The sequence below is a fragment of the Schistocerca nitens genome, chromosome 7, assembly GCF_023898315.1.
Source record: "Schistocerca nitens isolate TAMUIC-IGC-003100 chromosome 7, iqSchNite1.1, whole genome shotgun sequence".
Lineage (NCBI taxonomy): Eukaryota > Metazoa > Arthropoda > Insecta > Orthoptera > Acrididae > Schistocerca > Schistocerca nitens.
In genome coordinates, this window is record NC_064620.1 from 599,555,243 (window position 1) to 599,569,200 (window position 13,958).

Consider the following 13,958-nt stretch of genomic DNA (forward strand, 5'->3'; position numbering starts at 1 on the left):
GGAATCTAAAACTGAACTCACATTAGCGGCTCAAACATAGACAGTAAGAAGAGTCAGTCTTTTTGCACTTAAGTCGGCATTGTGCCTTTTGTATTTAATTCCGTTGCAATTTCTGTTTCTTTATCGTCAATGTGAAGGTCCAAAGGAAACAGTAAACCTGAAGTGAAGCATCGGAATCTAAAAATGGTCTCACAGGAAAGGCTCAAAACATAGACAGTAAGAAGAATCAGTCTTCTTGTACTTAAGTCGGTATTGTGCCATTTGTATTTAATTCTGATGCAATTTCTGTTTTTGTATCGTCAATATGAAGTACCAAGGGCTACAGTAAAACTGAAGTGGAGCATCGGAATCTAAAACTGGTGACACAGGAAAGGCTCAAAACATAGACACCCACAAGAGTCGGTCATCTTGTACTTAAGTCAGCATTGTGGTTTTTGAATTTAATTCCGATGCAATTTCTGTTTTTCATCGTCAATGCGAAGGTCCAAGGGATACAGTAAACATGAAGTGAAATATTGGAATCTAAAACTGGTCTCACAGGAAAGGCTCAAATCATAGACTGTGAGAAGAGTCAGTCTTCTAGTACTTAAGTCGGCATTTTGCTTTTGTATTTAATTCCGATGCAATATCTGTGTTTCATCGTCAATGTGAAGGCCCAAGAGATACAGTGAACCTGAATTGAAGCATCGGAATGTAAAACTGGTCTCACAGGTATGGCTCAAACATAGACAGTAAGAGGAGTCAGTCTTCTTGTACTTAGGTCGGCATTGTGCCTTTTGCATTCAATTCCGATGCAATTTCCTTGTTTCATCGTTAATGTGAAGGTCCAGGAGATACAGTAAACCTGATGTGAAGCATCAGAATCTAAAACTGGTCTCATAGGAGCGGTTCATAACATAGACAGTAAGAAGAGTCCTTTTCTTTTGTACATAAGTCGGCATTGTGTCTTTTGTATTTAATTCCGATGCAATTTCTGTGTTTCATCGTCAATGTGAAGGTGTAAGGTGTACAGTAAACCGGCAGTTGTGCATCAGAATCTATATCTGGTGACACAGGAAAGGCATAAAACATAGACAGTAAGAGAAGTCAGTCTGCTTGTACTTAAGTCGGCATTGTGCCTTTTGTATTTAATTCCGATGCATTTTCTGTGTTTTATCGTGTATGTGAAGGTCCAAGGGATACAGTAGACCTGAACTGAAGCATCGGAACCTAAAACTGGTCTCACAGGAAGGTCGCAAAACATAGAAATTAAGAAGAGTTAGTCTTCTTGTACTTAAGTCGGCATTGTGCCTTTTGTATATAATTCCGATGCAATATCTGTGTTTCATCGTCAATGTGAAGGCCCTAGAGATACAATAAACCTGAAGTGAAATATCGGAATTTACACTGGTCTCACAGGAAAGGCTCAAAACATTGACAGTAAGGGGGGTCAGTCTTCTTGTTCTTAAGTCGGCATTGTGCCTTTTGTATTTAATTCCGGTGGAATTTCCGTGTTTCATCGTCAATGTGAAGGTCCAAGGGATACAGTAAACCTGAAGTGAAGCATCGGAATCGAAAACTGGTCTCATAGGAAAGGCGCAAAACATAGACAGTAAGAAGAGTCGGTCTTCCTGTACTTAAGTCGGCATTGTGCCTTTTGTATTTAATTCCGATGCAGTTTCTGAATTTCATCGTCAATGCGAAGGTCCAAGGGATACAGTAAACTTGAATTGATACATCGGAATCTAAAACTGGTCTCACAGGAAAGGCTCAAATCATAGGCAGTAAGAAGAGTCAGTCTTCTTGTACTTAAGTCGGCATTGTGCTTTTTGTATATAATTCCCATGCAATTTCTGTGTTTCATCGTCAATTTGACGGTCCAAGGGATACAGTAAACCGGAAGTGATATATCGGAATCTAAAACTGGTCTCACAGGAAAGGCTCAAATCGTAGACTACGGGAAGAGTCAGTCTTCTTGTACTTAAGTCGGCATTGTGCTTTTGTATTTAATTCCGATGCAATATCTGTGTTTCTTCGTAATGTGAAGGCCCAAGAGATACAGTAAACCTGAATTGAAGCATCGGAATCTAAAACTGAACTCACAGGAAGGCGCAAAACATAGACAGTAAGAAGAGTCAGTCTTCTTGTACTTAAGTCGGCATTGTGCCTTTTCTATTTAATTCCGAACCAATTTCTGTGTTTCCACGTCAAAATGAAGGTCTAAGGGATACGGTAAACCTGAAGTGAAGCATCGGAATTTAAAACTGGTCTCATAGGAATGGCGCAAAACATAGATAATAAGAAGAGTCAGTCTTATTGTACTTCTAACGGCATTGTGCCTTTTGTATTTAATTCCGATGCAATTTCTGTGTTTCATCGTCAATATGAAGGTCTAAGGGATACAGTAAACCTGAAGTGAAGCATCGCAATCTAAAACTGGTCTCATAGGATTGGCGCAAAACATAGACAGTAAGAAGAGTCAGTCTTACTGTACTTAAGTCGGCATTGTGCTTTTTGTATTAAATTCCTATGCAGTTTCTGAGTTTCATAGTCAATGTGAAGTTCCAAGAGTTACAGTAAACCTGAAGTGAAGCATCGGAATGTAAAACTGGTCCTCACAGGAGAGGCTCAAAGCATATACAGTTAGAAGAGTCAGTTCTCTTGTACTTAGGTCGGCATTGTGTATTTTTTATTTAATTCCGATGCAGTTTCCGTGTCTCATCGTCAATGTGAAGGTCCAGGAGATACAGTAAACCTGATGTGAAGCATCGGAATCTAAAACTGGTCTCACAGGAAGGCTCAAAACATAGACAGTAAGAAGAGTCAGTCTTCTTGTACTTAAGTCGGCATTGCGCCTTTTGTATTTAATTTCTATGCAATTTCCGTGTTTCATCGTCAATGTGAAGGTCCAAGGGATACAGTAAACCTGAAGTTAAATATCGGAATTTAAACGGGTCTCACAGGAAAGGCGCACAACACAGACAGTAAGAAGAGTCAGTCTTCTTGTACTTGAGTCGGCATTGTGCCTTTTGTATTAAATTCCTATGCAGTTTCTTAGTTTCATCGTCAATGTGAAGGTCCAAGGGATACAGTAAACCTGAAGTGAAGCATCGGAATGTAAAACTGGTCTCACAGGTAATTCTCAAAACATAAACAGTAAGAAGAGTCAGTCTTCTTATACTTAGGTCGGCATTATGCCTTTAGTATTTAATTCCGATGCATTTTCTGTGTTTTATCGTCTATGTGAAGGTCCAAGGGATATAGTAGACCTGAACTGAACCATCGGAATCTAAATCTGGTTCCATAGGAGCGCGTCATAACATAGACAGTAAAAAGAGTCAGTCTTTTTGCACTTAAGTCGGCATTTTGCCTTTTGTATTTAATTCCGATGCAATATCTGTGTTTCATCGTCAATGTGAAGGCACAAGTGATACAGTAAACCTGAATTGAAGCATCGGAATCTAAAACAGGTCTCACAGGAAAGTCGCAAAACATAGACAGAAAGAAGAGTCAGTCTTCTTGTACTTAAGTCGGTATTTTGCCTTTTGTATTTAATTCCGATGCAATATCTGTGTTTCATCGTCAATGTGAAAGTCCAATGGATACAGTAGGCCTGAAGTGAAGCATCGCAATCTAAAACTGGTCTCACAGGAAAGGCGCAAAACATAGACAGTAAGAAGAGTAAGTCTCCTTGTACTTAAGTCGGCATTGTGCCCTTTGTTTTTAATTCCGATGCAGTTTCCGTGTTTCATCATGAATGTGAAGGTCCAGGAGATACAGTAAACCTGACGTGAAGCATCGGAATCTAAAACTGGTCTCACAGGAAAGTCGCAAAACATAGACAGTAAGAAGAGTCAGTCTTCTGGTAATTAAGTCGGCATTGTGCCTTTTGTATTTAATTCCGGTGGAATTTCCGGGTTTCATCGTCAATGTGAAGGTCCAAGTGATACAGTAAACCTGAATTGAAGCTGCGGAATCTAAAAATGGTCAGACAGGAAAGGCTAAAAATATAGAAAGTAAAAATAGTCAGTCTTCTTGTACTTAAGTCGGCATTGTGCCTTTTGTATTTAATTCCGGTGGAATTTCCGGGTTTCATCGTCAATGTGAAGGTCCAAGGGATACAGTAAACCTGAAGTGAAGCATCGCAATCGAAAACTGGTCTCACAGGAAAGGCTGAATACATAGACAGTAAGAAGAGTCAGTCTTCTTGTACTTAACTCGGCATTGTGCCTTTTCTATTTAATTCCGAACCAATTTCTGTGTTTCCACGTCAATTTGAAGGTCCAAGGGATACAGTAAACCTGAAGTGAAGCATCGGAATTGTAATATTAGTAATTTTCGCTTCACAAACATTAATATACGCACAATAGTAAACGCCTGATGGCCTAAAGGTATCGAACAATTGTAAAATAAAAGAGATGATCCATCGCATAGCAGCGACCGAATCTATTATTCTTTATCTTTGCCGTTCTTTCGCAGTGCCAGTAAATCTCTATGTACATGTATCGATTAATGGTATAAAAAAGAATTCTGTTGTTTCAAGACAAATGAGGCTTTTGGCGCCTCACCTTTTACTGTTTGTATTCCATGAGAGGCGGACGCGGACTTGCTGCGTTCCGCAACTGTATTTTATATTCTATGTGAAAATATTGAGTGAACATGCTAATTGTTATTTTTTCCAATCAGAAAACATGTAGTTTCTTGTAACTGAAATCGAACAGACAGCGTCAAGAGGACATTTTGACTGTTATGTATAAAGTATTTAACCACAATGGTCATCTATTGTAATTTAAAATGGAAAGGTACGTAGCATTTAAAAAAAAGTGTGTAAAGATAAGTGTGCTTATTTTCGTAAATTAACGTTGATGATTCCATCTCCTTTCTGAATGATAATTATTGTTTGTGTTACTTAATCACCAGAAATTACGATCACGCTGATGGGCCGAACGCAGCATGAGGCAGGAGGAACATTATCGTTTTCCTATTATTTCTGAACCAACTCTTTTTTAATTGTGTAGTGTTGCATTTCTTTTAAAGTCTATAAATCGTCTGGTCCCTTAGTGTTGATCCGGGTATGACTACATCGCGACTATAAAAATGCACAGAAATGATAATGTTTCTTCCGAACGATCTCATATATATATATATATATATATATATATATATATATATATATATACATATGCTGCTCTTATTCGGGTATTTAATGGTCAACGTATGGTATTATAATAGTGTAATCAATCCCTGATTCTGTTGCCAAGTGGCCCACCAAAAATATTCACTTTTTCGACATTAAAAAAAAAGTAACAATTCTTTTTATTTTCGTCCCCCAAGAGCAACGCTACACTTGGCGCCCCAACAGGGACTTGACATAAAATCATTTCATATATGTGTTTAAAAATTTTTCAGTGCTTGTTCTAATAATTGTTTCATTTTTCATGTGGATGCAATTCAACCGAGAAAGAGAAGTGGGAAAACCTTTTAATTAATTCAGAAGAACGATTGATGAAATTACCAAAAAAACGCGAGTATTCACCCGTATCATCATCAAGACATCCATAGTAAGTCAAATTTTTATACGCAGTAGCCAAGCTTTCGTAGTGACGTTGCACCTTTCGAGTTGATCAGAACGTAAACCTGTCTTTCCTTGCCTTGAAACAGCTTTATTTCAATTTGTCCATAGTCCATTCTTATGTAGTTAAATTCAGTGAAAGTGTACCATTGTTGTCAGTGCATAAAAAAAATTACGATACGGCGGATAACTACTCTAAAAAGTGGTAAAACGTGTGATATTTCATTTGTTTGTAATTAGTAGGAACCATCTTGTCTTCTTGGCGTAAATGAACGTCAGTTGTTACCCAGAGTTAAAATTTTATCTTAGGTCCCAGTAAGCCAGAGTACTACGTCACAAATAAACGACTGACGGCAGTTACAAACAATATCTGTAGCATTTTGACGTTTGACAAATAATTCATGAACATGGCTGACGGTAAACAGCGGACACAAACAAAACCAGACGACAGCGGTGATGCGAATGGACCTCACTATCCATTACGATCACGCGCGATAGGTACACGAGCGGAGGCAGAAACAGCCTCGACCGAAGTTTTAGAAGCTGGTCCTAGTGTGCAAACTATTCCCGCTTTTGAAAAAAATGACTTGGCTGCAATGATCGAAGCAATAATGGAACGCAAGTTCGAAAGTCAAAGACAGAGAGAGGCGCAAAGACAGGAACGTGAAAAGTAGGAAAAATTAGATGAAAAGGCCCGCGAAGAAAAAGAGAAGGCCGAAAGACGGCATAATAAAAAACAGGTCCTTACAAATCTGTGCAACTCAGTGAAAGCAGACATAAATTCAGTAAAAACAGAAATAAATTCGGTAAAAACAGACATAAATTCAGTAAAAACAGATCTGCAAACGGAGATAAATGACCTAAATACACGGTTAAATTCGGTAAAGGCCGAACTAAAGGCAGACATAACAGCTGATTTAAATACCCTGTTGGGTAATGTCCAAAGCCAAATCAGTAGTCAGATCACGACCATGAGTCTAGAAATTGACACACAAGTAGAGTCAAAAATAGAGGATATTTCAAAACGGTTAGATGAAACAATCGAAGCAGCCAAGGGAGAAATAAATTCAAAAGTGATGGAATATCAAAAACAAGCTGCGACCTTAAAAGAAGATTATACTGCAATCTCTGATGAGGTCAAAGGAGTTAAAACCGCAGTAGACACGATCGAGAATGTTGTTGATGATCTTTCCAAACAGATTGAGACTCTGAATGTAGAGGATCAAATAAAGAATACTGTTAAGGCACATGCTGAAGCATTGTCTGACCACTACCAAGAGTGGATTAAAAACAAAGACGGATTCATAGAAAACAAGATCAAGAACGAACTCAGGGAAACGGTCAAAAACGTGACCTTTGAAATATTGGCGGCCCCTGGAAAAACAGGAGACACAGTGATGTCAGAATTAGGCCAGATAAGACGAACGTTAGCTCAAGATTTACCTGAATGGCGTCAACAGATAGTTGATGAAGTTCGTACACTAAAATGTCAAGTTGAAAATTCCCCACCCCCCGTGTCAGGAGACTGGAATAATTCACCACGAAGTAATGAACAACAGCAGGTACATTACCGTTCACCATTTGATAATGCTCAAACTTATAGTTCTATAGAAGCACAAGTTAACCAGAGTACCAGCCCACCCACTTTTGTCAGTTTGATGCAGGAGGAAAGCGTGATCAAACATCGTATTTTTCCGACCTTTCACCCACAGAAAAGAGAAATTCATCCTATAGTGTTCCTCCGAAATTTTTCAGGAATTTTCCCGAGTAGCTGGAGTGACCGCCAGCGAATTCAATTCGTTAGTGGATTTATTGTAGGCGATGCTGCCTTATGGGGAACCGAAATGGTCGACTCTTGTAAGAGTTACAAAGAGTTTGAACAGATGTTTTTAGCTAAATTCTGGAGTTCTGGTGTGCAGCAGCGCCTGAGAAAAGAGGTTTACAACGCCGAAGTGTTTAACAGTAAGCGCGGTAGTTTGAGGAGATATTTTGAAAAGTATTTAGCGAAAATCAAGTTCTGGGATTCGCCGATCACCGCCAAAGACGTTATTATGATTCTAAAAACTAAGCTACCGATTGCGATCAGAGAAAAGTTAGTAAACGTGTCTGAGGACGATACGGATACTTTCCTATCTGTGTTAGACTCGTTAGATCTGATTTACGAGGACGCTAGAGTTGATGTTGGCAACGCTCACTTCAGTGCAGGCGGCCAGCACAATACAGAATACGCAGGCAACAATGGTGGCCGAGCGAAAGCGCGTCACAGCGACAGCCAGTACCAACCCCACAACGGTTTCAAAAATAAACACACTACGTACTCCAACAGCAAATACAAAAATAAGTCCAATAACGGCCAGAGATACAATCCAATATATAATTCGCCACCACCTCAGTACGAAAATGTACATTATAACACACAGCCCCAGCAATATGGAAACACGCAACCGATCAACGGTAATTATCAAAACGATCAAACTTACGATTCAAATCGTCAGTGGAAAAGAAATAAATGGCATAATCAAGGTGGAGACCAATGTACACCTTTCAGTAACGGTTACAATCAACACAAGCCACAGCAAAATACCTTTCAGCCACAAAATATACACTTCACGCAACAAGCGAACGGACCTTCGGGAAGTCTGAAGCCTAAACGCCCGCATAATACGCAAATTTATTATACGCAAGCGAATTCGCCAGGACAACAGGATCCATTTCCAGCCGAGTTCGTACCACAAAACCAACACCAGTTCCAGACGGAAGAAACTTTAAGAAATATAAATCAGCAGGAAAGTAAGCGTCGAGTGGAAAATTAAAAGTAGCACCTTTGAGCCTCCTAGAGGATGCTGCAGGTTTGAATGGATATACCCCCTTACAAAGTTACAAGACAACGAATTGGACCTAGACGCAAAAATCAGGCAAGCTCTCATATCATTGACAACGTATGCTAACCTCCGAAAAAAGGCATTTGATAAGAAGGTAAACAGAGTTATAGATTTCAAAGAAGGAGAAAAGGTATTAGTCAGGACTCACTTTAAACCATCCCTGTTGTTAAAGAAGAATCGTAAGTGGCAACACATTTATGAAGGTCCCTTTGTGATAATGAGGAAACCACACATTGGTTGCTATTTGTTATCTGACCCTGCCACGAATAAAATCAAAGGATTGTTCCACCATCATGATTTAAGAAAATTTTATAACGCCAGGAATTAAGCTAAGTTAAGCTGTAAGAAAATTCTAAGGTATTGGAGATCAGGATTAACCAATGAGTAACAAGAACTGAACTGAACTGAACTGACTACGGACGTTAACCGGTGCTAAAAGGAAACCTTATGTATCAAAACAACGTGTCTGGAAAATAAAATACAGAATAAGTTGTAGACAAGTATTTACATGAATAATATTTATGTAAACAGGAGGACATGTCCTAGAGGCGATTTTCAATTTTAGTTATAAGTTAGTATGTAAGAAAAATGATGTACTCGAGAGGTATTAATTAGCCCCGAGGTACTAAAATGAGGAAAGAGGAAGGAACGAATAATGCACTTCTCTCGCTAAATAGTAATTTGAGAATGAGCAGGAAGGAGCGAATAATGCACTTCTCTCACTAAATAGTAATATGAAAATGATGATTATATGTGCTTAGTATTAGTAAGTGAAATTTAATCGAGGACAAATTAATGACCTGTTTTAAAAGGAAATACTTAAACGTCCAGACAAAAGAGGAAAGTTGTGAGAAAAGATTCGATTCCATGAGGTTATTCCCTATTTTCAAATGTGACGTAAATAAGGCACCACCTGTTAGCGAAAAACAGTCGGTAGATTTAACTTGTAACTTCCAGCACAGTGCTGTGCCAGCGATGAAATAACATCTCTTTGAAGTAAACAGATACCTAGGATTAAGCATGAACAAATTGATAACGCAGTGCAATTGTTCTAAAAAGGCCTGACGTTAACCTTAAGTAAAAGCGTGATGAAATAAAAAGGAAGTTTATTATATAACGCAAAGTAAGATGAGTCCAGACTATAAACAAGCTGAGTAAAAGAACATATGAGTAGCATGGTTTATTATGCCAACTTCACGGTACTATTGAGCATTAGCGATACTGCAAATTCACAAGCTAGCAGCAAATAGAATAAGGATCTCGCCCAAGCTTCACAGGTCGCGACAGCAGCAAACAACAACACTCTAGTGAGAGGCTTATATATACAAATGATAATTAATACCCAAATGCGTAATGCATAAACTTGACTTAGTCTAAGAAATGAGCAAAGAGTAGTAAGCAAGCTGCAGCAAGATACATATTAGATATAAATGCTTGAAGTGATAGATTTTATTTTAAGTGCGCACTGCAATATTTATTGTTTTCTCTGTGATTATTGAATCCCTTTCCTAAGTGCAAATCCTTTAAGATCCTTGATCCTATCCACTCCTCAGGATCAACTTGTAAAGATGCACGTGTGCTTAGGAAGTGAGGCACTACATATAAAAATGAGTAGGTTCGCGACGCGCATATTGCTTTTGTAATGCGCAATGTAAATTAAATTTTCGACCTGGTTGAGGAGTAATTTAAATTCTGTCGACGATCCGCGAGTAGGCCCGCTTTTCCTACTTTCTTTTTCGACTGTTTGTATTCCTACACGAAATTCAGAGGCGGAATTGCTATTTTGAAATCTGTCCTCGAACTTTCTTTAAAGACAAGCACATACGAGAGAAACTTTGACATAAATGAAGCTCCCCTCACATGTCACTAAATAAGACGAACAATTAAAAAAAATGTATTGGGCCTACAAAATGAATAAGCAAGCGTGATACAGATTACTGTGAATGAAATTAATTTGTAAAGGAGATTGGAATGGATTTGGTCAAAGAAAAAGGACTTATAATAGCCTACCTGTGACCGTAGGCATAAAAAAAGACTAATTAAGAAACAATTGTTTTTATTCAAAGTGGTCAATTAGATTATTTCTCGATTTAAATGAACTCTTGTAAATATTAGTATGTGAATCAACTTGTAAACACCGTGGGATGTTATGAAGCGAGAATTTCTTTTAATACACCGTTCACGCAGACGCTCACCACAGTGCAAGTGAAGTTTTAAAGTTCGACGATTTTCAGTGGCAGTATTCTACTGCACCATATGTGTGAAAAATTCATTGATGTGTGCAGTGTGTAATAATCAGTGTCGTTCCACACATGCAGTTGCAGCGGTAGCTACCACTTACCTGTGAATCCGTAACTGGATAGTGGACAGGAAGTGATGTGAGGCAGTTTCGGTGGCAGAAGCTCCCTCCAGCAATCTAAAAAGCACAAAGCCACGATCCGCCGAACAAAAGCGACGCACGGCACCTCAAGCGCGATATCAACGCTCTGCAAGAAAGCTCCGGTCACGTGCGCGCGCACAGACTGAATTGCAAGACTGCTCGGAACAGTGGAGGCGGACAGCCACCACGTGACGGAATAATGTAAACGTTCAACCGCCAACAGTAGTTGCTGTGCGCTACATTCTGTAGCAAAAACATTCACACCCAGTACTGAAAACATTTTGTATGTATCATAAACCTTCCGAGAGACTCTATGATAGAGAAGTTAACGTAATTAGTATAATGACTGATTGTACACAGAGGCAAGTCACAAGGTCACCTCTGAACACTGTTGAAATGTAAACTTTAACGAGAGGTCGCGATACGAATGAAAATAAGCACACGAAAATACGTCAAAGGATCCGATCCTTCCTAAATCCCATCCCACAAGTATATAAAATTAGTTTTGTAAGCTATTCTAAGATATTTTATCTGTTTCATATGTGAAATAATTCGGAGAGCCACACTCGAGCCCTGAAAGTGAAAGATATGGACTTCCCTGTCGAAGCCATCACCAGTGGCCGCTCTACAATCCAAGTCTATCATAAATAGTGTATGTGCGACGAAAATGAATGTATAATTAAGTGCGACAACGGACAAGGCAGTCAATCGACAAGACGATGACAATATAATGAATACAGTCAAAACAGAAAGTTGTGTACCAGTTGTGATAGTCAAATTACTTTTGCAACGTTGAAAAATGAAGTGTGACTCTATTTCCTTACAAAGTTTGTAAATATGTGTAGTTATAGCCTTAATTTTAAGAATCATCAAGAAAGACTGAATCCATGCAAACACTGATAGACACACAGAACAAATTCACAATGATCCACCGTCAGTAATTACAAATTGAAGCGTTAATTCTTTTATTATGGAATGAATGTGAAATGAGATTTTTAATAACCTGTATGTTACACCCGAAAATTACAAATATTCCAATGGGCATGGGGATGAAAGTAATACCTTCGGTATTCCTTCCCTCCTCATGGGAGGCAGTGTAATATTAGTAATTTTCGCCTCACAAACATTAATATACGCACAATAGTAAACGCCTGATGGCCTAAAGTTATCGAAGAATTGTAAAATAAAAGAGATGAACCATCGCATAGCAGCGACCGAATCTATTATTCTTTATCTTTGCCGTTCTTTCGCAGTGCCAGTAAATCTCTATGTACATGTATCGATTAATGGTATAAAAAAGAATTCTGTTGTTTCAAGACAAATGAGGCTTTTGGCGCCTCACCTTTTACTGTTTGTATTCCATGAGAGGAGGACGCGGACTTGCTGCGTTCCGCAACTGTATTTTATATTCTATGTGAAAATATTGAGTGAACATGCTAATTGTTATTTTTTCCAATCAGAAAACATGTAGTTTCTTGTAACTGAAATCGAACAGACAGCGTCAAGAGGACATTTTGACTGTTATGTATAAAGTATTTAACCACAATGGTCATCTATTGTAATTTAATATGAAAAGGTACGTAGCATTTATAAAAAAGTGTGTAAAGATAAGTGTGCTTATTTTCGTAAATTAACGTTGATGATTCCATCTCCTTTCTGAATGATAATTATTGTTTGTGTAACTTAATCACCAGAAATTACGATCACGCTGATGGGCCGAACGCAGCATGAGGCAGGAGGAACATTATCGTTTTCCTATTATTTCTGAACCAACTCTTTTTTAATTGTGTAGTGTTGCATTTCTTTTAAAGTCTATAAATCTTCTGGTCCCTTAGTGTTGATCCGGGTATGACTACATCGCGACTATAAAAATGCACAGAAATGATAATGTTTCTTCCGAACGATCTCATATATATATATATATATATATATATATATATATATATATATATATATATATACATATATATACATATGCTGCTCTTATTCGGGTATTTAATGGTCAACGTATGGTATTATAATAGTGTAATCAATCCCTGATTCTGTTGCCAAGTGGCCCACGAAAAATATTCACTTTTTCGACATTAAAAAAAAAGTAACAATTCTTTTTATTTTCGTCCCCCAAGAGCAACGCCACAGAATCTAAAACTGGTCTCATAGGAAAGGCCAAAACATAGACAGTTAGAAGAGTCAGTCTTCTTGTACTTAGGTCGGCATTGTGCATTTGTATTTAGTTCCGATGCAGTTTCTGAATTTTATCGTCAATGTGAAGGTCCAAGGGATACAGTAAACCTGAATTGAATCATCGGAATCTAAAAATGGTCTCACAGGAAAGGCTCAAATCATAGGCACTAAAAAGAGACAGTCTTCTTGTACTTATGTACATTTCTGTGCATTTCTGTGTTTCATCGTCAATGTGAAGGTCCAAGGGATACAGTAAACCTGAAGTGAAGCATCGGAATCTAAAACTGGTCTCACAGGAAAGGCTCAATTCGTAGACACTAAGAAGTGTGAGTCTTCTTGTACTTAAGTCGGCATTGTGTCTTTTCTATTTAATTCCGGTCCAATTATTGTGTTTCCACGTAAATATGAAGGTCCAAGGGATACGGTAAACCTGAAGTCAAATATCGGAATTTAAACTGGTCTCACAGGAAAGGTTCAAAACATAGACAGTAAGAGGTGTCAGTCTTCTTGTAATTAAGTCGGCATTGTGCTTTTGTATTTAATTTCGATGCAATTTCCGTGTTTCATCGTCAATGTGAAGGTCCAAGGGATACAGTAAACCTGAAGTGAAGCATCGGAATCTAAAATTGGTCTCGCAGGAAAGGCTCAAACATAGACAGTAAGAAGAAAGGGTCTTCTTGTACTTGGTCGGCATTGTGCATTTTTTATTTACTTCCGATGCAGTTTCCGTGTTTAATCGTCAATGTGAAGGTCCAGGAGATGATACAGTAAACCTGAAGTGAAGCATCGGAATGTAAAACTGGTCTCACAGGAAAGCTCAAACATAGACAGTAAGAAGGGTCAGTCTTCCTGTACTTAGTTTGGCATTGTGCCTTTTGTATTTAATTCCGATGCAATTTTCGTGTTTCATCGATAATGTGGAGGTCCAGGAGATGCAGTAAACATGAAGCGAAGCATTGGA